The sequence below is a fragment of the Lycium ferocissimum genome, chromosome 2 (genome assembly GCF_029784015.1).
Source record: "Lycium ferocissimum isolate CSIRO_LF1 chromosome 2, AGI_CSIRO_Lferr_CH_V1, whole genome shotgun sequence".
NCBI lineage: Eukaryota > Viridiplantae > Streptophyta > Magnoliopsida > Solanales > Solanaceae > Lycium > Lycium ferocissimum.
The window spans coordinates 37,427,525-37,454,528 of NC_081343.1; the positions used below are offsets into that span (position 1 = coordinate 37,427,525).

At 36.6% G+C, this 27,004-nt stretch overlaps 1 pseudogene; it reads left to right on the forward strand.

Annotated features, from left to right (window-relative positions):
- Positions 1 to 19,206: 19,206 nt before the first annotated feature.
- Positions 19,207 to 22,701, forward strand: LOC132036161 (probable indole-3-acetic acid-amido synthetase GH3.1; annotated as a pseudogene).
- The last annotated feature ends 4,303 nt before the right edge of the window (positions 22,702 to 27,004 follow it).

Consider the following 27,004-nt stretch of genomic DNA (forward strand, 5'->3'; position numbering starts at 1 on the left):
CTTTTCAATTGCCTTTCGTCTTAAATGCATTTGTTTGAAACAGTGGTTAGAGGGTCTATGAGAAACATTTTTCATTAAAACAAACATACACATCAAGAAAGGGAAATCAAGAAAGCTGATAAATAATGAAATAAAGATCTGGAAACCTGTGAGGGATAGATGAAAAGAGGAAGGGAAGGAAAGAAGAGAGGGGAGGCTCTAGTTTGAACCAAACGATTAGTTAACCAACTCAGATTACTAACTGTAAAATAAACCCAACTCCCAATAGCATAAGCGAGGTAAAACAAGTGTTGACGAATATGAAATCTGGGCAGGAATCATCGCAGTCCGAGAAAATCCATGCTATTTAACCATAGGCAAAGTTAACACCTTTTCATATCTCAAATGATACACATACAGGTTAGAGTAGTTTGGTCCCCTCTGTTAAAGTTTGAAAGTACAAGGAAAGAACAGGGCAGATTTGGAGTTTGTTTCCATTCGACAATAAAACCAATTCAAACTGTACACAACGAAAGGAGAAATAAAACCAGTAAACACTTAAGGTAACTCCAACCGAAACCAAATTCATGCTCATACCATCATTAACCTATCATTTACACTTTTAAAGACTATTGGCTTGGTTCGATCAAATGCTGAGAACTAAGGCATCCTAAATATCACAAAAACAATAATCTTCTCCTTTTACTCAGACTAGCATATGAATTCCGTTTCTTTTCAACAACCCACGAACAATTAAGTGAAGAGAAGAACATGAATGACGTTCACTACGGGTTATATGACTAATGCGAACTCCAATGAAGTTATGGGAAAATCAAATACATGGAAGAGTCCACATAATACAGTTTCAAATCAGCAGATATCCCAATCAATGAGGCCGAGATCAAATAGAGAAATTTCTTTAATAAGCTGGAATTAAATGTCTGTATGCCAACATTAATACAAACTGATCTGAGCTAGCCCCAAATCATAGTAACGGCTACATTAGCACATATTATTTTAACTAACAGGCAGAACCTAAACAGATATGCTAAACTACTACTAATAATAACAGAACAAACTAATGACACGAAACTTAAGCTAGACACAAACAAGGACAACAAATGATGAACCAAACTACACCCAAATAACTTAACGGAAGAAAGATTACCTTTTGCGGGTGCAGTGAAATGGTGTCGATGGCCTCGAATCTACTCTCGAATGTTAGTAGCCCCGAGTTTGCGTATACCCGTATTCGAAACAACCGAGCCAAAGAGAATAAAATACTTGGTATTTTAACTTGATGTCAAGAAACGAAGAGAGTATTTTGTATTTCAGAGAATTCAAGCCACTAAAGAAAAACTCTAAACAGAACGGAACTTGAACAAATCTCAGATTTAGGAAAAATAGAAATATGTTGAGGGTAGTAAGTATCCGTCCGTCCCCCCCTTTTTGGCTGAGAAACTTAGACAATATTTATAGGAGAAAGTTAGGGTTTTCAGATCTGAAATTTTAGCACCACCCAGAGAGTCACGGGTGTAGAGTCGTTTGAAATTAAGAATCAAATTCTGAAAAAGTATCGTTTTGCTCAGATTTCTGATGAAAAACTTTGTCCCCTTTTGAATTCAACTTTTGACTATTTCTTGTAGTTGAAAAAGGAGAGGGTGAGAGAGGGTGATATCATTTCTTGCACAAAAATAGCAAGGCAAGATCTGTTTTGTCCATGAAGAAGTTTGGATTTTGGCTGAAGATGGAGGAGAGGCGATTTGTGTTGTTCGTTGAAAAATGAGGGGAAAAAAATGAAAGAGGAATCTGGGGGTATAAAAGAAAAGTGGGCCGGGTATTAATTCGGACTGGGCTGTCAAGAATCCATTTGGGCTATGTGCTTTGGCTGAGCATTGATGATTGGGCTGCTATTTTGAGCTGATGAAAAGGGTAAGTGGGCTGATAAATTTGTTCGAAAAATGGGCTGTATTGTGGCCATTCCTCCTTCATTTTAATTAACAACTAGTACAATATATACTATGTGAAATTAATATGTAGAAAATAAAGACTTGATAAAGTATAATTAGTTTAACGAGTACAAAATCTGAAAATAAAATGACGACGACCCGTTTTGAAATTTGTGATAAGATAATGCTAGTAACGTTGATAGTAAAATAGTGAAAATTAATAATAATGAAAATAAAGTGTTTAACTTGTCAATAAATTTAGAAGCCCGAGGGAATAAATTAGAATAAAGGAGGGACGAAATTGGGCGTCAACAAGAGCCTCCAAGTACTGAATCACTTCAAGTGCCGAAGCATTTGTTATATCCCGTATTTTGTACATTGGGACATTCCGAGCTAGTTGTGATAAGTTAAGGATAAGACTATTCCGGGATACGAGGTTGAGACTTTTGACCTTCGATTTTGTTTTAAGGCATAAGTTGCTTATGATTTTATTGGTATGGAATATTAAGGAAAATTTGGGGTTAAAAGTGAATTATGGAAAGTAATTATTTCATGAAAAAGGGCCAAGTTGGCCGTGTGAAATTATGGGTGGTTCCCACCCATGGCTTGGCAAATTTTAATTCATCCAAGCCATGTGTGGGCCATGGGCCACATGGATGTATTATATATGTTGACAAAAGATGACTAATTAATCATCTTCATCATCTTCACCCTTAGAAGCTCTAGAAACTTGGAGAAAAATAAGAAGAGGCCATTCGGCCATAACCAAACCGAGCAAGAGCAAGGAAAAATTGATCAAGAAAAATATTTTATTCAAGCATTTCAACTCCTTAGAAGGTGTATAACAACGTGGAGTGGTTGTTGAAGCAAGCAAACCATTCATTCTTGCAAAGCTCCAACCCTAGCCAAGTGAAGAACTAAGTGGAAGAGGTAAGGTTCAATCTTCTTTTTTATGTGTTATGGATGATTTGTGCATGTTGTAGTGTGTGGAAATGGATTAAAATCATGAAATTTATGCATATTGATGTTGGCCGTATAGGGGCTGTTTTTGGTAGGTTGTGGCGAATTGATTTTACTTAGTATTTTGGTTGTTGTGTGGTGGATTATATGATGTAAAGTGAAGGTTTAATGATCCAAGTTGAAGTTAGAATCGTGTGGGCTGATTTGGAAGATAATGTTAGAATCGTGTGGGCTGATTTGGAAGATAATGTGATTTTAATGTAGTCTCTTGTATTTATGAAAATAAAGTTGTTAACGCGTGGATTGTTGATATAATTCATGAGTTTGGAAGAAAGAAATGTATTGTTGTTGTCTTATTGAATTTGGAGGGGTTTCGGGTGGCATTGTGTATTGGTTGGATTGTTTTGAATATTGTGCGGATTGTTAGAAGTGTCTTGAATCTTGTTTGAATGGTTTCGGATTGGTATTTGAACGCGTGAGCAATGATGTTGGATTGATTATAGGTGTTGATTTGAATGTAAATGGAATGTTGCCGAATTGTGTAGAAAAGAGTTACCAACGTTAGAATGCGTTTTGAATTGATTGTTGATGTTGCTAATGTGATTGTTGGTATTGTTGTTGATGATTTGGCCGAGTTGAATTCTCGGGGTTGTTGAGTTTATAGGGGAAATGCTGCCCAAATTTTTTTTTGTAAATAAAGTGATGGCTTGAGATTGAATTCCTAAGTGCCTGTGGCTAATGTTTGGAATATAATGACGTTGTTGTAGATTTTGGGAAGCCGAGACTTAAGTTTGGACTAGCTTAGGAAGCGGACGAGGTATGTAAGGCTTACCCCTTCTTTCTTTTGGCATGTCTTAGTTGTAAGTAGGCTATGATACGAGCCTCGGGGTAACTCCATTCTTAGGTCCCGAGCATGTTTATGATTCTTATTTGCTTCTTGATGTTGACATTCTTCATATGGTCGGACTAGGGTCCTTAAGTTTATGTATGATTGAATTTCAAATGTTGCAAAAAGAATTTTTGTTCTTAAAAGAATCTATGTCTAATAATGGCCGTAACTTTCATAGACGGAACCGGATCGCTTCGAAACGCTCGTAGGAGGTTCTATAGTGTATAATGTCCCTAACTTTCATGTATGGTCTCGGATTGCTATGATATGTTCGTAAAATGTTCGATAATGACTAATGCCCGTAACTTTCATAGGCGGGCTCGGGTTGGCTCGATATATGTTTATGATTCCTGAGACGTTATGTGACATGTTTTCGTAATGATATTTCAAGAGCCCTAAGTGTGACTACTATTCGATACTCGAGCGTTGATTTGTCTACTTATCCATTGAGTCTGTAATGATGATTTATGTGCATGTGGTTTCTCACTACTCTGCTCGTGCGAGCTGTTATTACTTCTTTCACTGCGTCCCGGGCCAGGGCATGTATTCGTGCACGACTCCACTGCATTATTCACCGCGTCCCTCACTGTAGGGCGGGGCATGTTATATGTATATGATGATATTCACCGCGTCCCTCACTAGAGGGCGGGGCACGTTATATGATATGATGATGATATGATGATATGGGGGAGGCGGCCAGATGGCATATGATGACTTCATTCACCGTGTCCCTCACTAGAGGGCCGGGGCACGTTATATGTACATGATATGATGATTTTATTTACCGCGTCCCTCACTAGAGGGTCGGGGCACGTTATATGTATATGACATGATGATTTTACTTACCGAGTCCCTCACTAGAGGGCCGGGACACGTTATATATGCACATGTACATAATTATTTACCTATGTTACTCAGTCCCATAATGAGTCGGATATGATATTGATACGCATGATTTATGTCTCAGAGGCAAGTCTTATGATTTTCTATGCTCCTTATTTCGGTATGATCCTGTTTACTGTATTCCATGCTTTACATGCTCAGTACATATTCCGTACTGACCCCCTTTCTTCGGGGGTTGCGTTTCATGCCCGCAGGTACGGACGTCCGTTACGTGATTCGTCAGCCTAGGATATCTATTCTGCTATTTGGAGCGCTCCCTTGATTCGAGCCTATATCTACGTGGTACGTACACTTTTGTTGTGTATTTATATGTATATTCAGGGGTACGGCGGGGCCCTGTCCCGTCATATGATTCTGTTATGACTCTTAGAGGTCTGTAGACATATGTGTGGGTTGTGGGTAATTATTGTACAGTTGTGTCTGTGTGGTTTGTGTTCCGGGCGTCCCCCTACACTATGACAGCCTTACCGGCTTATGCCCGTTATGTATATATGTATATGTGACAGCCTTGGGGAGACGTTACTTTTCTGTACATGTAAGTTCTGGTTATGCTTGTCGCGGACCGATTATAGATACGACGTCTTACCTTTGCATGTGCTTAAGTTATTAGTATGTTGATTAACGACGTCTTACCTTTGCATGTGCTTAAGTTATTAGTATGTTGATTATGGTTAATGGGTGTGTGCGGGTGTCCAGCTCGGGCACTAGTCACGGCCTGCGGGGTTGGGTCGTGACAGCATTGCCTTGGGCATCACCACTGCTTTCTCCGGGCGCTGCCTCCACATTAAGCTGGTCAGCATTGTTCTTCCTTGCTTGCAAATCCGCAATGACTTTTTGATGTTTTCCAACTACTCTAGTATTTTTGCTATTCCCGGATCCTCTTTTGCAACCACTTCTTCTTCATGATCATTGCTAGGAATGATGTCATCTCCAGTGTGCTTGGATCCATGAAGTGATTCCGAGACTTGCTCGATCCTCGTACGATTATCTCCGACTGTTTGATTTCTTTCCTGAGTGTTTGAGTTGTTCAACACTCCATCAGCTTGATTTTCAGTATTCGTCATGTTCAAGTTGTACCTGATAACAAAGATTTAAAAGTGATAAGTATAATGGTTAGAGCAACAAAACAATACCACTATAATCCTTATGTTACATCCCGTATTTTGGACCCTCGGGTAAGTCGAGGCAAGTGACACAAGTCGCGTATGGAAAATTGTAAAGTTGGAATAATAAGAAAGGCCAGGGGTAAAATGGTAAATTTGCAAAACGACTCATGGAAATACGGAGAAAGGCTAGGGGCAAATTTGGAACCAAGGGAAATATTTTTCATGAAAAAGAAGAGATTTGCTAGAAATTTCAAGAAAGGCCACTTGGCCATGGGTCCCACTTGCAATATGTGGCCAAATGTTTTCAAGCCAAACAAGGGACAATTTGTTCAATTTTAATTGGAAGGAACTAAGTATATATAGAGGTGGAAAGATGATTTATTCATCTAAATTTCCTAGAGTTTTCAAGAAACAAGAAAGCAAGAAAAGAGAGGAGAAAAACAAAAGGCCATTCGGCCAAAGAAAAATAAAAAATTGAAGGTCAAGAATTGAATTCCAAAAATTATTTTCTCCTAGTTTCCCTACTAATTGGAACGCCCCCGTCAAAGTAGAGTGGTTGTTGAAGCAAGAGAAACACATATTCATAGGAGTTGCAAATTCTAGCCAAGTGAGGAGTAAAGGAAAAAGGTAAGGATTCATTCTTCTTTATGTGTTATGGATATGTGTGGATGTTGTAGTGCATGAAAATAAATGAAATTCATGAAGGACATGAATATAGGGGCATGGCCGAATATGCATAGGTATGTAGGAATCATGTTTTAATTATTTTATTGAGTGTTTGGTTGTTATAGTTGTGAATGCATGATGAAGCCGTGTGTGTGCATGGAGTATATAGCCGTGTATGTGTAGTGTGTGTTGAGTTGCATTGTGTTGTGTTGTGTGTTGGTTGTTGTTGTAATGTATGGAAAATATGGAAATTATGAAAAGCATGCATATGGGGGGGGGTTGGCCGAATGAGAGGAAGTGGAAAGGTGAGATGAATCGATTTTATTTAGAATGGAAATCGTTGTTGTGGTAGGTTTTATGATGTTAGGATAAAGATTTAATGGTTTGGAGAAATGAAAATTGGATTGTTGTGATTGAATTTGAAAGAAGGAAAAAAATTGTTGTTGTTGTTTCATAAACCGGAAGATATGGGTAAGTAGTATATTGATAGTATTGTTGGATTATCATGTGGATTAAATTGTATTGAGTTATATTGAATTGTATGGAATTGTTGAATGTTGGATAAATAGCTTGAAAGGCTCTTGGTTTATGTTTGAATGATCTTGAATTAGTATGTGAATATGAACATATTGATATTGGATTGTAAGTGTAAAGTTGGATTTGGAGTTGTTGGATTAATTGGAAAATAAGACTATTTGCGCTAGAATGCGTTTTAGTCGATTGTTGATGTTGTGTATATTGTTGTTGGTATGGTTGTTGTTGACGATTTGGCCGAGTTCCATTCTCGGATTTGTTGAGTAATAAAATGGCCGAGTATGAATCTCGGGGATGTCATACGTATAGGGGAGATGCTGCCCAAATTTTGTTATAAACAAGTATTGGTTGAGATTAACAATTGGTAATTGTGACCAAATTGTAGATTTTGACGAACTTGGAGCTTGAGTTTGGGGACGTGAACAAAGCGTAAAAGGTATGTGAAGCCTACCTCTCCTTCATTTGGCATGTCTTAGTTAGTATAAGTTGAAATCCGACCCTCGGGAAAAGTCCTACCCCTCGGAAACGACACCTAAATTTATTCACTATTCATTCAATAGAATTGAACCTACAACTTGTACTTTAAGGAAAAATGGTGTTCGAACGTCCGAAACCCCTAGAAATGAAATTGAAATGTCTTGAAATCTTCATGGATGACCCAATGGGATATAATGACCGTGTTTTTATGTTCGTCACCCGAGTCTCGATAAACGTGCATATCGGTTTCCATTACTTCTTTCATAGAAACTTTATAATCTTATTTTATGTTTTCTTATGGTGTTGCTATTCATTGATAGTCTCGCCTTATAATGATTGTTCCTTCAGGTGAGACGAAGTGACCGTGGTTATTCCATAAGGTAATCGGGGGCTACCGACCTTACGTCACCCCGATAGACACATGACTTTCTTTGGGTTCTTATGCATGTCGCTTATATGATATGTATATGACATGTATATGATATGTATATGGAAATGGGGAATTTTGGGGAATGGATACATGTTGCGCTATAGACGCATTGCCACCTGGTCAGCTGGCGTAATTCCATCCCGGACGCGGGACACATGAGGGAAGCCGACGTATTTCGGCGACATGACTTGTTATTTTCACATGTATATGATACGAAATGTTTTGAACAAAAGTATGTATAAGCAAGCATGACATCCGCCTGAAAGGCACTTACAGGTACAGATTATCCTTTATATACCGTCATATGATCTCTGGTCCCACATGTTGTTATTGCTCATATGTTACATGTTTCATTGTATTATTTCCATGGCTTACATACTCGGTACACTGCTCGTACTGACCCCTTTTCTTCGGGGGCCCGCGTCCCATGCCACGCAGTCGACAAAGCCGACGGGCTCGACTCCTAGGAGCTTTTCCCGCTGTACATTGAAAGGCGCTCCAGTTGTTCCGGAGCTACTGTTTTGGGTACTACTCTTTGTATATATTTGAACTCAGCAAAGTCAGTCACTTGTAATTACATGTATTTTGTTTAGAGGCTCGTAGACAGATATGTACAGGTAGATGTTTCACAGCCTAGTTGTCTTTGTCACCGTGTGATATGTCGTAAGGAGGTTGAATACTACTACTCGTTTATATGTATGCTATTATCGATGTTGTTAAGAAAAAAAATGCCAGTGTTTATACGGCCCACTTAGTAATAAGGACAAGACATATGACAGGGGGTGCCCGGTACAAGTATCGGGTACTCGTTGCGGCCCCTAGTTGGGTCGTGACACCTTAGCCCCAAGGTGGGCGTCAAACTGTTTACCCTATAAAAAGAGAACAATTGAATTTGTTTGTGGTTTAAAGGATTCGTAATTTGTTTTGTTATGAATGAATGAAATAAAATCAATGTTAATTATTATAATCTGTCAAATAAAAATATATTGAAGGCTAAATAACCTATAATTGAATAAATAAGCCTGGATGTGGTTGATCCTTGGAGCAAATCCTTCGTGGGGTTACCTCTAGTGGAACAAATATTAGTCCCAGCTATGAGAGCTATTCCGGTACTAAAATATAGATAAGATAGCTAATTGAAAAGACTGAATCGCAAAGAATGAGTGTAAAATGATTATTGTTAGATGCCCTTTCCGCTGTTTGGCTCCTTCTATAGTACAAATACATCAGCTCTTAAATTATGATTAAATTCTAATAATGAATAATACTAATGGGTAATAAATGTTGTCTTAATTCTAAAACGTAACAATTGCTCCGTGTCGGGACCGGTCATATAATGTTAATCTCCCATTAATGATCCGGTACTATTACCTTTGTGAATTTGCTCCGGAAGTCTCCGGGACTTCTTACTCAAATTAAATGAGACAACTTGCAATGTTCCACCTTCTTCTGCCACGTGCTCCAATACCACTTTGCCATGTGCCGAGCTATATTTTGCCATGTATACAAGATGAAGCAAGATGTGAAGCTCTTTATTTCCAGGTTAACGCGCTTTTATTTACTTAATGTAAACCTGCAGTTTATAATTACTGTTGTTTCGGAGAAACTGGGGCTCTTTTTTCCCCAACAACTGAAGATTGTTTAGGTTCACATAAAAAAAAAACTCATCAATGAATAATTGAAAACTCATTCTTTTGCTTGGGAAATATAATAATTGATTATATGGAATAACAAAGAAGAAACTAATCATAATAGTCAGGCTCTACAATCTTACCAATTACTTCCAAAGGTAATTAACGACTGGATAAAACTTTTGAGACAAAATTCTGCAGATTTGTTTATCGGAAGTGCTTCTTTTTTAATTTTGAACATGCTTATTTTAGAAAGTTGAGATATTTTGTCAAGCTTTTAACAAAAAAATAAGTGTTTTTGAGTGGTGGTTGAATCACTTTTTGAAAGTCTAATCAAACACGAATTGTTGTGCTAATATTGATAAATTCAACACAAACTATTACTACCTAAAGTATTTTTAAAAAAATATATTTTTGCTAACTTTTTTTTTTTAAGGAAAAAATAGGAAGATTCTGAAAATTTGGCTAAAAAATTAGATGAGATGCATCTATATCTAGCCGTGTTGCAGACAACTACTTCAACAGTTGCACAGCAAACAAGTGGAAAATTTTGAAGTCAAATTTGAGATACAGAAGTATCTACATACGTAGAGTAATAAGTAAGCAGACTAAAGGACATTCATAAAATTGGTCCCTACATACGTAGAGTAATAAATAAGCAGACTAAAGGACATTCATAAAATTGGTCCCTCCCATTTTAGTAATCTCTATCACATTAATGAACTATATCCTTTGTTCAAGTTCATTGTCCCAAACGTGCTCGTTTAATTTCCCAGCAGATATGACCACCGGTCCTTATCTTGATAATTAGCAAACTATGCCCGTGCATTTCACGGGGCTCACCGTGACACCGTGATTTGTATATTTTGCAAAAGATAGCGTGATTCTCGGTAGTGAGTCTCTATATTTTGTTTCTTTCCTTCTTAGTTTTCCCCTTAATTTCTCAATTGTTGTTAAAATTTATTTTATTTTGATTATGTCCGCCTCTTTTTATATTTAGTAAGTTGACAATTCAAATACCTTTAGTTATAGTTAAAAAATTGATGGAATTAAGTCTTTGAGATAAAAAGAATCGGACTTTTTTCTCATTGTCATGACAATGAAACTTGTTCATCTATGTGAAAAAGAAAATTAGTAAAAATATGAGGGGAAATTAATATTTTGATTCTAGATTTTTTTCTTTTAAATTCTTTAATATCTTATATGTATACCGATAGGATGATATCCATTTCAATTAACTAACTGTTCAGATCCAAATATAAGAACCATTGTTGTATATATTAGATTTTTTAAAAGCAAAACTAATAAAATATTTTTATTAAATTAATTAAAAAATATATTAATAAGGGTTAAATTAGTTACATTATAATTTTTTATATTAACAATTATAGATAAAAAGAATTATTACAAAGAAATAAAAATTAAGATTTAATTAATTTTATCTTGATTTTGTAAATGAACAAGTAATTTGGACATATATTTTTAGTAATGTGGCCGAGTAATATGGGACAGTCATTACATTTATTAATTATTAAAGAACGTGAAAAGTCAAAAGTGAACAAGTAAAAGTGCACGGAGGAAATAAATATGTGTTGGAGAATTAAAATTGAAGTGCATACGTGTATACATGAGAAGAGAATAAATATTCAGTATCATGACATATGTCCACGTGAGATAAAAAAGTAGTTTAGTAATATGGCCAAGTAATCTGGGACGGAGGGAGTACTTCATTTATTAATTCTTAAAAAACGTGAAAAGTCAAAAGTGAACAAGTAAAAGTGCACGGAAGAAATAAATGTGTTGGAGAATTAAAATTGAAGTGCATACGTGTATACGTGAGAAGAGAATAAATATTCAATAGCCAAGTATAATATGGGATGAAGAAGGTAAGATGAGAAAGATTTAATTAATTTTATCTTGATTTTGTAAATTAACAAGTAATTTGGACATATATCTTTAGTAATGTGGCCAAGTAATATGGGACTAAGGGAGTACTTCATTTGTTAATTCTTAAAGAATGTGAAAAGTCAAAAGTGAACAAGCAAAAGTGCACAGAGGAAATAAATGTATCGGAGAATTAAAATTGAAGTGCATACGTGTATACATAAGAAAAAAATAAATATTCAGTACTATGACATATGTTCGCGTGGGATAAAGAAATAGTTGGTTATAGTTTACAATTTATATAAGTTTTGGTACAAGTAATCATTGTTGTGTTAAAGTGTACAATTTATAGAGCTTCTGGTACAAGTATTGAATGCTGTGTTAGTCCTCTTAAGACACCTACATATAATAGAAAAGAAAATGAGTGATTATATGAATATGATGGTGCACCGAAACAAAATTACAATTTTAATAATTTGTTTTCGTCTTTAAACTTTCTTTAGTTTAAACGAGAAAGTACATATCTATATACCAGTTTCATGAGGCCCGAGCTTAAACTCATGATATAAAAGTAAACATTTTAGTGAAAGATATATAACTCGTGTTACATTATTTAACTGTCTAATAGGTAAAATTTCAAATAAATAAATTTGTAATATATAAAAGCAAAACTTTCATTTTTTTTTCCCGGTAAATAATCATTTTATTAATCACCAAATTAATCCTTGAACGCCCCAGCTAAGCTACATCACAGCTTGCTGTTCATATAAGTACTATTGCACTATTACATCACTACTGCATTAACTACTTCCAGCTCCTACATTCAAAAGAAATTAAAACATAAGCTGTTGTAGTACACTTCTGCTCCTCTCTGATGCTCTAGTATTGCAGATGCAAGCTATTTCCCTTGCTAGCCTATTTGGCTCCCTCTCTGATTGCTCGAACACTTTGGTATTTCTTTCGGTCCAAATGGCATGGATGAATTCTATGAAGACCATTTTGATGATCTGTAATGTGTTGGACTTCCCTTTGGTCAGTTTCCAAATCTCTTGTTGTCTAATATTTCTTCCCAGTGGAACGTGTGCCCTTTGGTGTACCCATTGCATCAGCCTTTGCCATAATCTCTGTGCATAATCACATTCCTAGAATAGGTGTTCACTAGTTTCCCTTGTACCTCCGCATAGCATACAATCTAGGTTTACATCTAGTCCCCATTTGGCTAGTCTATCAGTTGTATTCAAATGGCCATGCAGGTACACCCAAAGAGTGAATCTTGCTTTTGGTCTAGCCTCGTTTTTGAACATCAAGTGCTTCCAGGCGACTTTGGGATGGGTACCTATCAACTGTAGATACATATGATTGATTCTGCTTTTTTGTACTAGTGGGTCCTCTTGTATGTGTTGGAGAATGACTCTAGCTTCCATAATCTTCCGTACCATCTAACTAGCTTGGGTTGGTATGGCCATGTCTTCAACCTGGTCATCCTTCACATAATACGCATGTGTCCACCTTATCCACAATTTATCCTCCTTGTGTGATAAATCCCAACATATTTTAGCAACTGCTGCTTTGTTCTAGTTTTTCAAGTCAAAAATATGTAGGCCCCCAGCTACTTTTGGCAGACACATTGTGCTCCATGCCACCAGTGCCCTTTTGGTAATTTCATTCATGCCAGACCATATGTAACTTCTACAATATGCCTTTATGGTCTTTATCACTTTGGCAGGTAGCAGGAACAATTGTGCCCAGTACGATTGAATCCCAAAGATCACTGTTTTGACTAGCTGTACCCTGCCTGCATAAGATAGTTTTTTTTTTGTCCAGGAGGATATTCTTGCTACTATTTTATCTATCAATGTTTTCCACTGCAAGATGGTCAGTTTATTTGAAGCAAGGGGTACACCCAAGTATTTGAAAGGAAGGTCTCTTAATGTAATACCCAGTTGCTGTAAGATGTTCACCTATTCATTTTTAATCACACCTCCGAAATAGATACTAGTTTTGGCCATATTAGCTTGTAGTCTAGAGGCTCGGGAGAACACCATAAATTTGTCATATAATAGCTGGATAGAAAGGTTGTCTCCTTTGGCAAATAGCAGGAGATCATCTGCAAATGAAAGATGAGTTAGTTTTACCTTAGCACATTTTGGATGGTATTTGTAATGCTTGTTCTCCTCCAATTTCTTTTAGTAATCAACTCAAATACTCCATTGAAATTTCAAAGAGGTAAGGGGACATAAGATCTCCTTGCCTCAAGCCCCTTGCAGCCTCAAATGGCTCTGTTGGTTCTCCATTAATTGTAATTGAGAAACTCACTGTCTTCATGTAGCACATTATCCACCCAATGAATTTTGCAGGGAATTTCAATTCTGTTAGAACTTGTTCTATGTAGATCCATTCTACCGAATCGTAAGCCTTTTGTAAATCAACTTTAAGCATGCTTCTAGGTGATATGGTTTTCTTGGGATACCATTTGACCAGCTCATGTGCCATAATTATGTTGTCTGCTATTCTTCTCCCCGGAATGAACCCTGCTTGTGTATCACTAATGATGTGTGCCACGACTTTATTCATCCTTGCCGTTATCACCTTAGAGATCAGTTTGTATAGGACTGTATAACAGGAAATAGGCCTGTATTCTTTTACTGTTTTAGGATTGGTGACTTTAGGCCATAGAGTAATCAGTGTACAGTTGGCTGCTTTGTACATGCTTGTAGTATTGAAGAATTCATGCACTGCTGCCAAAGTGTCATCTTTGATAATATGCCAGGCTTTTTTATAAAAGAGTGCATTAAATCCATCTATCCCAGGTGCTTTATCATCTCCTATTGATTGTAATCCTTCAGTCATTTTCTGATCTGTCACCTCTGTGCATTTCTTTCCATGTTGTTGGTGAGTTAAAACTGGCCTTTTACTCATGGTAACTTTGTTGACTGCAGGCAATGTCTGAGTTGCTGACCCTATCAAAGATTTGTAAAATTGAATGATCTCATCTTAAATAGCTTTTGCATCAGTCAGTTGTTGGCCATTTAATGAAGTAAGCTTAGTTATATGTTTCTGGTGCCTTTTCTCTTTTATAACTGTTGAGAAATATTTGGTGTTGGCATCACCCAGTTTGATCCAGCTAACTCTAGCTTTCTGTCTCACTATGCTTTCTTCAATGATGGACCATTTCTCCAGTTGCAATAACGCTTCCTTTTCTTCAATTGCGGCTGAGTCAGCGTAATGATACTTTATTTGATGTTGTAGCTGAACCAGGTGCTGCCTAGCTTGATCAATTTTCTCTGTAATACCTTTGAAATGCTTATTGTTGAGTTTACTGAGCTGGGGCTTGAGCAACTTAAGATTGTCCCATATATGTTTCATCTTCCAGTAGCTTGGATTTCTCTTCCAATTATTCTCCACTAACGGTAGGAACTGCAAATGTTCAGTCTATGCATTAAAAAACCTGAAAGAAGATTTAATAACTTGTTGGTGCTGCCTGAAGTTGAAGACCATTGGTGCATGATCAGAGATGAACGGGTCTCCATATTCTGTGGTGACATACCCATAATGATACATCCAGTCAGTATTCCCCAATGCTTTGTCAATTCTACTTGCCACCCTGTCAACCCCAAGTTGCTTGTTGGACCATGTATAGTAGTCCCCGTTCCAGGCTAACTCCGTTAATTGCAAGTGATGTACACAGCCTACAAAATCCCTGATTTCTGCATTTATCACTGGTACTCCATACAGTCTATCTTGTGGGCACATAACTGCATTGAAGTCTCCAGTGAGCAACCATGGTTTAGAGCATTGCAGGGTGGTTAATGAACTCCATAACTCATTTCTCTGTTCAATGATGTTATATCCATATATGAAGGTAGCACAGCAGTTGAGATTGCCTAGCCTGGCTTTAACTTCGCAATGAATAAACTGAGCATGTACTGAGATGACCTGCAAATCATAATACCTGGTATCCCACATCACCCAAATTCTTCCATTCACTACCTTATCATAGTTATGCACCATGGACCATCCAGGCGTTAAAGTTGTTCTAATAGTAGTAGCTTTATCCTCCTTCACCCTGGTCTCTACTAGTGCAGCCAAGGTTATGTGTTTGTTAACTATGTATTTCCTTAACTCCTTTTGTTTCTATCTCTTATTAATTCCCCTCATATTCCACACTATCCACTTCATCAGAGATTCTTAGTTCCCCCTCCTTTATCACTAGAGGGTTGTTGTATGGTTACCTTTTCTCTTTGTTGCATCACTGTTTGTTGTTGATCATGATCATTCTCCTTGTCACCTGGATCATTCTGTAATGTCTCTGTTGCTACACTTTTGCTTGTCTTACCAGTCCCCTTCTAAGATTTTTCTTGCATCTTTTCTCCACTCTGTCCAGATTGTACCATAACACATGGTATATTACCTGGCAAAGGGGTGACTGTTATATACTCTTTAGCAACTGAGAGAGATCTGGTAGGCAGCACTGGAAATTCCTGCTCAAAAGTCCTTACTTGGCTAGAACCAGCAGTTGCTAAAGGTATTATTGCTTCAGCTTTCTCTTTTCCTTTCTCCTCATGTCCAGTATGTTGTCTATTTTCAGCAGTTGTGGTCTGTTTGGATTTCCATTCTTGTTGAGGTGGCTTATACCCCCTTCTTCTTCTTGGCTTGGTAGGTGGTTTCTCCTCAGCTTTTGTTGGTCCACAGTCATGCCTATCTCAAGACATTGTGAGCAATACTGTGGTTTCCACTTAAACACCATATCCTGTTCAAATTGTCTCCCTGATGGATCCATAACCATGATACTACTAGGCAGTGGCTGAGTAACATTTGCTTCTATTAACACCCTTGCGTAGGAAATTCTAGTTTGTTTGGTCATGCACGCATCAACAAATAAGGGCTTACCAATTGCACTGGCCATTCTACTCAACGAGTTTGCCCCCCAACAGTTCATTGGCAACTTTGGGAATTTTACCCAAAGTGGCAGATCAGTCAGGAATTCATTACTAAGGTCAAACGTTGGAGACCACTTCTTCAATATTATAGGCCTGTTATTCATAGTATATGGTCCTGCACATAGGATTTCATTCATATCATCCACATCCCTAAATTTCACTATGTAGTACCCTCCTTCATGGAGATACACATTAGGAACATCCACTTGTGACCAATTTTGGGCAATAAATCTACACATAAGGTTGTACCCAGGCAGTTCTCCAACAATATAAAAAATTAAGGCACTTTTCCATTTTTGAGTTTCTGCTTCTACTTCATCTTTTTCCAATTGCACTAGAATCTTACCATCTACCAAATCAGGTGTGATATAAGTCAGATTTAGTCCGTTATGAGCAACTCTATTACCTTTGAAAAGTCCAGCCCAGCTTTGATTTTGCTGTTGATCTTCATTTTCTTCCACCGGTACCGGAGTTTCAGCCGACTTTATCGTTGTAGTCAGTCCATTTGACGGATTTGGAACAGTCGCACCAGTGGTACCTTCACCAACTGTTTTTGTCGATGATTCCCCAAGTTGTAATGCTTTAGCAACATGATTTGTTGACCCCATCTTCCCACTGAGGTTGATTTCAGTTAGGCGAGTAAGTGCTGTCGGTGGTGTGATAACTTGTGGCATATTTCCATGTTGAAGTTTTTGAGCTAGTATCTTATCACTAATAGAGCTTCCCACCGTGACGATGGTTGTTTTTGCCATCTGATCCTTGCGTGGCCTTCCTCTCTTGCCCATGGCCGCCGCAGCTGGTGTAGGTTTGCTTAACCTGCTCCTCCGACCTAAGAGAGAGAAAGGTTAAAACAAATTTACACTTTAAAAGCCCAAACTTTCATTTCACTCCTTTAACATTTTAACTTTCATTGTTGAAATTATTTACTTCATCAGATGAGGAGTCGGGATTTGAAGTTTATGTGTTTTGAATTCTAATCTTTTTAAGCTATTCGGTTCTATCTTAACAATCAATACATAATCAATGAATTTTGAAGACAAACACAGAGTTTAAATCAATGTTGCCAGATTTTACCAAACTCATAGTTGACACTCTAACTCTGCGATGCTTTAAACTCATTTTGTGCTTATCTTAAACCATTTAAGATTTTAATGATGTATTTTATTCTCATCTGTATTAAAAAAAAAGTACTCATGCTTTCATCTTCTAAAATCATAAAACGCAATAAATTCTTCCAATAACTCTGAATTTATACTACAATAGTTATAACTTTAGTTTTGAGTTATTAGACAAATTAACCTAATGGTCTTACAAGAATATTAATAAATAATAATTAAAGTAAATATTTTAAAACTATACCTGGATATAATTTTAGGACCTTTATAAGCACGTATCCATGAGGCCCGAGCTCAAACTCTTAACATTTTAACTTTCATTGTTAATATTTACTTCAATTCAGATGCAGAGCCATGATTTGGAGTTTATGGGTTCTGAACGTTAATTTTTTAAGTTATTCGGTACTAAATTCATAATCTATAGACAAATACAAAGTTTGTGAACCAAAGCTACCGGATTCAATTGAAATCGTGGCGGACACTCTAGCTTCGCCTGGTTCAAAGTCATTTTGCAATATTTACAACCATAGTCTAGAATATTTACAACCTTAGTTTAGAATATTTACACAAATTAACCTAATGACCCTACAATTAGTAAATAATAATTAAAGTACATCAATAAAGTAAAAGATTTTACAACTATATTTGAAAATAATTTTTAGAACAGATCTTTATAAGCACATATGAACTCAATAAAGAAGCAAAATATTGGAAGTTTAAGGATAAAAAATATTGCAATATCTCATAAATGCTTCAGTTGTAATAAAAGATTGACTCCAAAGTTGTCAAAATTTTACCAGAACATATAAGGATGAATAATATATACTCTCCATCCCAAAATATAAAGACAATTTGATTAATTTCGAAGCTAAATTGGGTTAGATTAATTCATTATTTTAAAATTAAAATCTAGATATTCGAAAAATATACAGAAAATAGTATAAATCGCAATTCTCCTATCAATATAATATAAAGATTCTTAAAATATTTGTTAAAGTTTATATAATTTAACTCTCAAAAAGTGAAACTTAACAAATATTTTGAGATAAAACGAGCCCCGACGATAAGCACTTAGACTTTCAACTAATCTACAAATTGTGTGTTCGAATAATATGGAGCTATTCCTTCTGTCCCAACTCATGTAGCACACTTTTCCTTTTAGTCTGTTTTAAAAATAATGTTATCTTTCTATATTTAGAAACAATTTAATTTTATAAGATGAGTTACAGCTACACAAATATCTAAGGCTTGTTTAGGATCACAAATATCAAAAGTCTTTATTTTTTTCTTAAACTCCCTGTCTAATCAAATGGTGTCACATAAATTGAGACGGAGATGTAATATATGTATCGATCCTCGGGATTAGAGGGGAAAAAAAAATTACTCCTCCAGCCGCCAGCAGCTCTGCGTGTTTGTCCGTGACCAACAAATTCACCAAAGTGGGTTATCCGGTCAACCCCTTGACAAAAGAACCTGGCATACACGTCGGACCCACCAGCCTTGCCTAAATCAGACACATGGTGTATTGTTGGTCCCATTTGCACCCTTCTCTCAAGACCAAAATTCCGACAAAATATTACAATGTCGATACATGCAATACTCAGCCATAGTGCATACCAGAAATTGTCAAACGTGTGCATACTTACGCGAACAATGACGGCAATATAGAGAACAAGTCATCCCCTTCACTTGCAGCTCTCACTATAAATAGCTGGTCATTCCCAGCAGCCAAACCCCACACTTAACATTTAACAATCTCTTCAAATTTTCTGTTTTCGATTTTCTCTCATAATAGCCATGCATAGTCGTGTTACATCTCATCTTGGCATTCCAGCATGTGAGAAGGATGCTAAGGCCCTTCAGTTCATAGAGGAGATGACTAGAAATGTTGATTCAGTCCAAGAGAAAGTCTTGGCTGAAATACTGAGCCAAAATGCTAACACTGAGTACCTTCAAAGATTCAAAGTTGGTGGTGCTACTGACCGTGAAACATTCAAGTCCAAAGTGCCAGTTGTCACGTATGAGGAAATTCAACCTGATATTCAACGTATCGCCAATGGTGATCGTTCTCCAATTTTCTCATCTCATCCCATCTCCGAGTTCCTCACCAGGTTTACATTTCCAAGCAAACGGCAAAACTAATATTGCTTGCTTGTCTTGTTAATTAGCGCCTTATAAAAAAAAGTATTAGTACTAACATTTTAAGTACTTGAGGAACTTAAAAGTGAGTGATAATCGAGGGCGGCTCAAGAATATTGGGGACCTAAAGCTAAATTTTAATAAATGGCTTATTTAAACAAATTGTATTGAGTAACTTGATTCATGTTTTATTATTGACGTACTTGAATTTTGATGATAATAATAAAATAATACTAATATACTATTATGAGGTAAAAAAATTTAAAATTTAAAATTAAAAAAAAAAGATAGTAGTAAGTTGATAACTTGATATCAAAATAAAATTGTATTGTTTCAATTTAACTTTAAACACTTTATTTTATCCTTACTGAGATGATTTGTAGCCACACAAATATTTACGACTTGTTTTATATCACAATATTTTTAAAGAATTCTTTCTTAAATTTCATGTCAAGTTAAATTACATCACATAAAATAAAAGGGAGAGAATATTAACTAAAAAAATGGGGCCTAAAAAACTTGGGGGCCTCAAGCCATTGCTTGACTTGCTTGGCCCTTGACCTGGCTCTGGTGATAATACGCGGTTTAAGGTCATATTGTAATCAAAGGGAAATCTAGAGTTTAAATTTGATAGGTTCAAGTTTTACATATATCCCTGTGTTCTGTTTCTAAAATATTGGATGCAATTGAATCTGATGATCATATGCTCCTTCCACCTATCTATTACTAACATATCTTCTTGGGTCTCGCAGTTCTGGAACATCTGCTGGTGAGAGAAAGTTGATGCCCACAATTCAAGAGGAGCTAGACCGGAGACAGTTATTGTACAGCCTTCTCATGCCCGTGATGAACCTGTAAGTCATGTACCCTTCGACGAGGTTGTTAATTGGCAGATCACATAAAGACCCCCTAAACTTGGCATGAATTACAAGTTGTACACCTAAACTTGCACTAGTCTTAATTACGCACCTGACCTAGGGTTATTAAATAGCCTTTACCACCCTGATAAAGTTTAGTTGTGCAACTTACATTTCGTGCCAAGTTGAGGGGGTCTTTAGATATTCAGCCTTGTGAATTTGCATTCATAGTTTACATTATAGGAGTAATATGTATTTTTCTGGTACCACCAACTAGTCAATTTAACCGCTCTAAGTACTGATTATTCAATTGAAGATTGGTGGTTACTCATAGCCTAGCTTAATGTTTTTGGCAAGTAATTAATTATGAGACTAGTATAATTTCTTCATCAGTGAATTTGATTTTGGATTTCTAATGTTACAACAGGTATGTGCCTGGTCTGGACAAAGGCAAGGGCTTGTACTTCCTATTTATAAAAGCAGAAACCAAGACACCCAGTGGGCTACTAGCACGACCAGTCCTAACAAGTTATTACAAAAGTGACCACTTCAAGACAAGGCCATACGATCCTTACAATGTGTATACTAGCCCAAACGAGACTGTTCTCTGTGTGGATTCTTTCCAGAGCATGTACTCTCAAATGCTTTGTGGCCTTCTTATGCGAGAACAAGTTCTTCGAATAGGAGCAGTTTTTGCCTCTGGTCTACTTCGAGCCATTCATTTTCTTCAACTCAATTGGCAGCAACTTGCTAAGGATATCGCGACTGGGATATTAAATCCCAGAGTTTCTGACCCTTCAATCAGGGAATGCATGTCCAAAATACTTAAACCAAATCCTGAAATTGCGGAATTCATTATCAAGGAATGTGAAGGCCAGAATTGGGAAGGGATCATTACTAGAATTTGGCCAAATACAAAGTACTTGGATGTGATTGTAACAGGTATGTACGATGGCTCAATACATTAGCCTAAGATAAGTGTCATGTCGAAATTTTATATGCAAAGATATAGATTTAACTTATATACAGTGATAGTTCAAAAAAGGTCTGTAATATAAGTATATTTTAACTTGTTGAAGCGATCTATTTACCTTATTTTTCAAGTTACTATTTTTGTTTATTGTATGTGATTGTGACAGGTGCAATGGCTCAGTACATCCCTACACTAGATTATTACAGTGGTGGCTTACCAAAGGCGTGTACTATGTATGCATCATCCGAGTGTTATTTTGGCCTTAATTTGAACCCAATGTGCAAGCCATCTGAAGTATGTTACACCATAATGCCCAATATGTGCTACTTCGAATTTATCGTACATGACCCAACCAATCCTGCAACGATCTCTCGTGACTCACCACCCCGTCTCGTGGACCTGGCTGATGTAGAAGTGGGAAAAGAATACGAGCTCGTGATCACAACCTATACTGGATTATGTCGTTACAGAGTCGGTGACATACTCCTGGTCACTGGATTTCACAACTCGGCCCCTCAGTTTAAATTCATAAGGAGGAAGAATGTGCTATTGAGCATTGATTCAGACAAAACTGACGAGGCTGAGTTACAAAACGCGGTTGAGAATGCTGCTGCAATTTTACAATCGTACGATACTAGTGTGGTCGAGTACACTAGCTATGCTGACACTAAAACAATTCCAGGACATTATGTTATTTATTGCGAATTACTTATAAAGGACCCAACCGACTAGTCACGAGGTTTTGAGCCAATGTTGCTTGGCTATGGAAGAATCGTTGAACTCGGTTTATCGACAGTGCCGAGTTGCAGATAATTCAATTGGACCACTTGAAATTAGAGTAGTGGAAAAGGGTACATTTGAAGAGTTAATGGACTATGCAATTTCGAGGGGTGCATCTATAAATCAGTACAAGGCTCCTAGGTGTGTCAATTTTACACCTATAGTGCAACTATTAGACTCCAGGGTAATTTCAGTGCACTTTAGTCCAGCTGCTCCTCACTGGACCCCAGAAAAACGACGTTTGTAAGTCTGATAGTGAAGTCAATTCAAGTCATCAAGAGTAGAGTTAAATAAAACATACGAGTATTCTTTTTTTTTTCTTCTTTTTTTTTTTTTTTTTTTTTCTTTTGCATCTGTCTGTAATAGTGTTAAACGTTCAACGTTGATATTAATTAGTCTTTCCTAATGGAAAGTGTCTTTTAGTCACTTGTATATCCTTCTATTGTCTTCATTGGTTTGAAATATATTGAAATCATGTGTTTTCTTCCCTTTCGATTAGCGCCTTTGTGTAGGTTCTCAAATCCTGCACATGACTTTGTTGAAATGAATGAGCATATATATCTGAATATAAGTGATCAGGTTGTGAGAACCAAGACAAAGGCCAGGCCGGTGCACTAAGCTCTCGCTACGTGTGGGGTCCGGAAAAAGACCGCATCATAAGTCTATTGTACACAGTCTTACCCTGCAGAACCGACAAAGCATAAACGTAATATTGGACGTTGATAGAGTCAAAACTGAAAGCCAAGAAAGTGGCTGAAGTGCACAGATAACCCTTTTAAGAATTTCTATTTTAAGACATATCAAAATTTATTACCCTCCCGTTCCAAAAAGATTGTCTTAGTTTGTGTTACACCCCGGATTTTCGCACGTTAAAGTCGCATCATAAGTTAGTCGATGCAAGTTCAAAAGAAATTATCTTGAGGTTAAAAGGGATTGAGCTTATTAATATAAATGGTTATAAGAGTCTATTAATAATATTAGTAAGTGGTGGAAGGTTTGGAGGGTGAATGAATCAAAGAAGGATGAGTTTCGTCAAAAGTCGGCAAGTTGGAAATACGATAACTTATACTTTTGGGTGAGATTAGGAATGCTTCACATGCTAAGAAAGTAATGATATGAAGTATTTGAATTGTATAATGGTCGCTTGTTAAGTTTGGAAGTCAAACGAGTTGTAATACGAAAGTCGACAAAGGGCATCGCAAGTTAAGTTTGTAAATTTTACTGAAATTTGGGTCAAATGTCTCGGAGCTGTTCTCTCAATATACTTGGAGTTATGGGGTGATCTACCTATCAAATTGAAGGTCTACAAGTCTAGTCTCCACAGCGTTTTACCATTCATCGATACGATGTCGGAGTAGAGAGATATTCGCATTTTCGCCTAAGAGCAAACTGTTGTGGGACAGAGGACCTTGGTCAGTGGCTTAATTTTTGCCCTTATATATATATATATATATCACCTTTTTCACAATTTTATCCCCATTTCTTCATCTTTAAAGACCAAGGAAACCCTAATATACTCTCCAAATAAATCCCCCATGAATCCTAACCAATCCAAGTGCAAATCAATCAACTTTAACATGAAGAATAACATGACGATTACGGAATCGTGATTTCTTCACTATTTTTCTTCTTGGATGAAAACTTCGCCTTGAAGTAATTTATAGTTTGAAGTGTTATACATCACTTGAGGTATGTTTTAACCTTCCTTGCATCTCCTTGAACTTTACAAACGTTTAGACTTAGAAATTGGAGAAAAAATCCCATGAATACCACTCTTATGAACTCATATAAATTCTTATAGATGGACTTGATTGTTTGGGCTGTTACTTGTGGTTTAAATGCATTTTTTGGAATTATGGAGTTATTGATGGAATGATAATGAGGAATAGGAGTAAGGCAGAAGAAAATGGTAGTTTTTTATGGAGGAATTGAACTACAAATGACCTTACGAACTTACGCCTGCAAGTTGTTCGACAAAATGCCTCAATGAGTATTTCCATAAGCTATGAACTTGAAATTGATCCCAAATTGGTCATATGATATAGGTTATCATTCGTAAGGTATTCGAGGACTCGTGGAACGTGAAAAATTTCATCGTTAAGGTATGTAGGGCTTTTCTCTACTTTTCTTGGCATGACTAGAATTTGAATGCATTTTTTTTTAAACGTTATCCCATTAACTTGTGTCGATCATCTCCAAGAATGAACGAGCTAATCTTCTCTTCCTATATGACTTGTATAAAAGAACTCTCCATGCTTCCATATTCCGTTTGGTTATCATTTGAAAGGTCTTCCGTTAAACATGTATCGAGGGTGTACCAAAATGATTAACCTTACTTCTTCTCATGAATAGTTCACATTGACCTTATCCTTCTTGTTTACCGAAAGAAGTATAATGTTCATCGTGGTACTTTTCCCATTAAAGTTTAGTTGATTTCACTCCCTTATAGTGAAGCTTGATTCCTTGATTTAAATATGGCTTGTGTAGTAGTACTTTCCCGCACCTCGTATCTTTCTTGTCGATTGGAAAAAGGTTGTCCACTATGCTATTCTTCATGTTGAAGTTGAGCTAATGGTATTATATTCAGTTGAGCCGATCTTTATCACTTATATAATCATTATTGAAGTATATTTCCTATTGTCCACGTGTTGTTTCTTGAATTGAAAAGATAACGACAATAACGATAGTCGGAGGGTAACGATGATAAGTCACTCCGAATCTTCTTATGATATTTCTTCTGAGGTCAGTCTTGCATTGCACTTATATACATATATATATATATAATCTTCTTATGATATTTCTTCTGAGGTCAGTCTTGCATTGCACTTATATACATACATATATATATATATATATATATATATATATATATATATATATATATATATATATATATATAATTTATTTTCATTACCGAGCCGCGTTATAGTCGGCCGGATACGACACCTATTGTGCACACCACTACAGTGGGCAGGTTATGATGATACCCTGGATGCGGGATGATATGATATATGGATCGGGCTGCACGTTCCGCAAAGACTAACACTTATATTATATACTCCCTCTGCTTCAATTTATGTGAACCTATTTCCTTTTTAGTCCGTGCCAAAATGAATGACTTCTTTCCTAATTTGGAAACAAATTCACTTTATGAAGTGATTTATAGTCACACAAATATTCAAGACTTATTTTGAACCACAAGTTTCAAAAGCCTTCACTCTTTCTTAAATGTCATGCCCAGTCAAATGGGTTCACATAAATTAAAACGGAGGGAGCATGTATGAATTTTTTTTTTATTTTTTTTTTTGAAAAAAACTAAGCGTGCATGATATCCGCCTTAAGAGGCAATTAAATGTACATGTTACTTATTCTATCTCATTTTCCTTTCGTACTTTCATTATGTTGTTATTCATGCCTTACATATTCAGTACACTATTCGTACTGACGTCCTTTTATTTGGGGACACTGTGATCATGCCCATTGGTATAGGTAGATGGATTGGTATACCTTTCTCAGTAGGGTACCAGAGTTCAGCAGGGTTGTTTGCACTCCGTTCTCCGGAGTAGCTGGTCAGAGTCATCAAATAGGATGCATGCATGTATATACATATATTTAGATGGGGTTAGGTACGACGGGGCCCTGTCCCGACTAGCTGTTGCATTTTAGTACTCTTAATTAGAGGCTTACATACTATCATTTAGTGTTAATATGTTTTGTTGGCCCGGTCGGCCTCAGTTATGCATATATATGTTATTGGGCCTTGTTAGCTTATGATATATATTATAGAGTTCAAATATCACGATTGGTTCGCTTGGGCCTTCGGGTGTCTGGTGCAGGCCACACCCCCCACGGTTGGGGTGTGACAAACTTGTATCAGGGCAGGTCTGTCTTAGGGATGTCTGTAAGCCGTGTCTAGTAGAGTCTTGATTATTAATGTGTAGCACGCCACATTTATAATCAGGAGGCTACGAGGCATTTAGGATGTTACCTTCCTTGAAATCTAGATCGTGCGGTTAAAGCGAAGTCATAAGTATTTAAGCTTTTATTTCTCATCTTGTTTTCCTTTTCAGTAATGCCGATGTGGAAGAAAGATACAGCTGGTAGAGAATATAAAAGGGATGCCGGAAAAAGGTATTAGTCGCTTTCTATCCGCTAATGTGAATCCAAGAGCTTCGGAGGTTACCTTGTAGTGAAGTAAAGAGGTAAAAAAAGAGATAAAGAGTTTGAACGAAGGTAGTCAAGATATGTTCTTTTGTCTATGATTTTATATGAGCAAGTATGAGTATCTAAGGTATGTCACCGGTAATAACTTAAGAGGCGGCGATCAGAATTTGTAAACCCGATTATTGAAGTTGTTTGTACTGTATTTGGGCTGCCTTGGCTTGATTAGATTTGAAAATTTGTATCCAACTGTTGATGAGATTACATAATATTTTGAGATGTATATATTTAATACAAGTTGTAAGTTGAAGGAATAGATGATGATCTTGTGTTATAAATAGGTATTATATGACAACTTGATAGGTTAAGCTTACTTTTGTTGTACAGAGTCGTAAGAAATATTATTCGGTTGTGATTTGGTATTGTGGAAGATGTTCCAAGGTAAGATCTCCTTTCCTCTTTATGTGTGTGATTTGATGATGTCATAAATCTAAGATGGGAGAAATGGATAAATGGTGTACTTGAACTAATAGTTGTATCGTGTGTATATGTTGAGCGAGTTTTTTTATATTGAGTGGTTGGTAATGTGACGTATATGTATTCATGTGTGGGTTGATAGTGTAAAATAAAT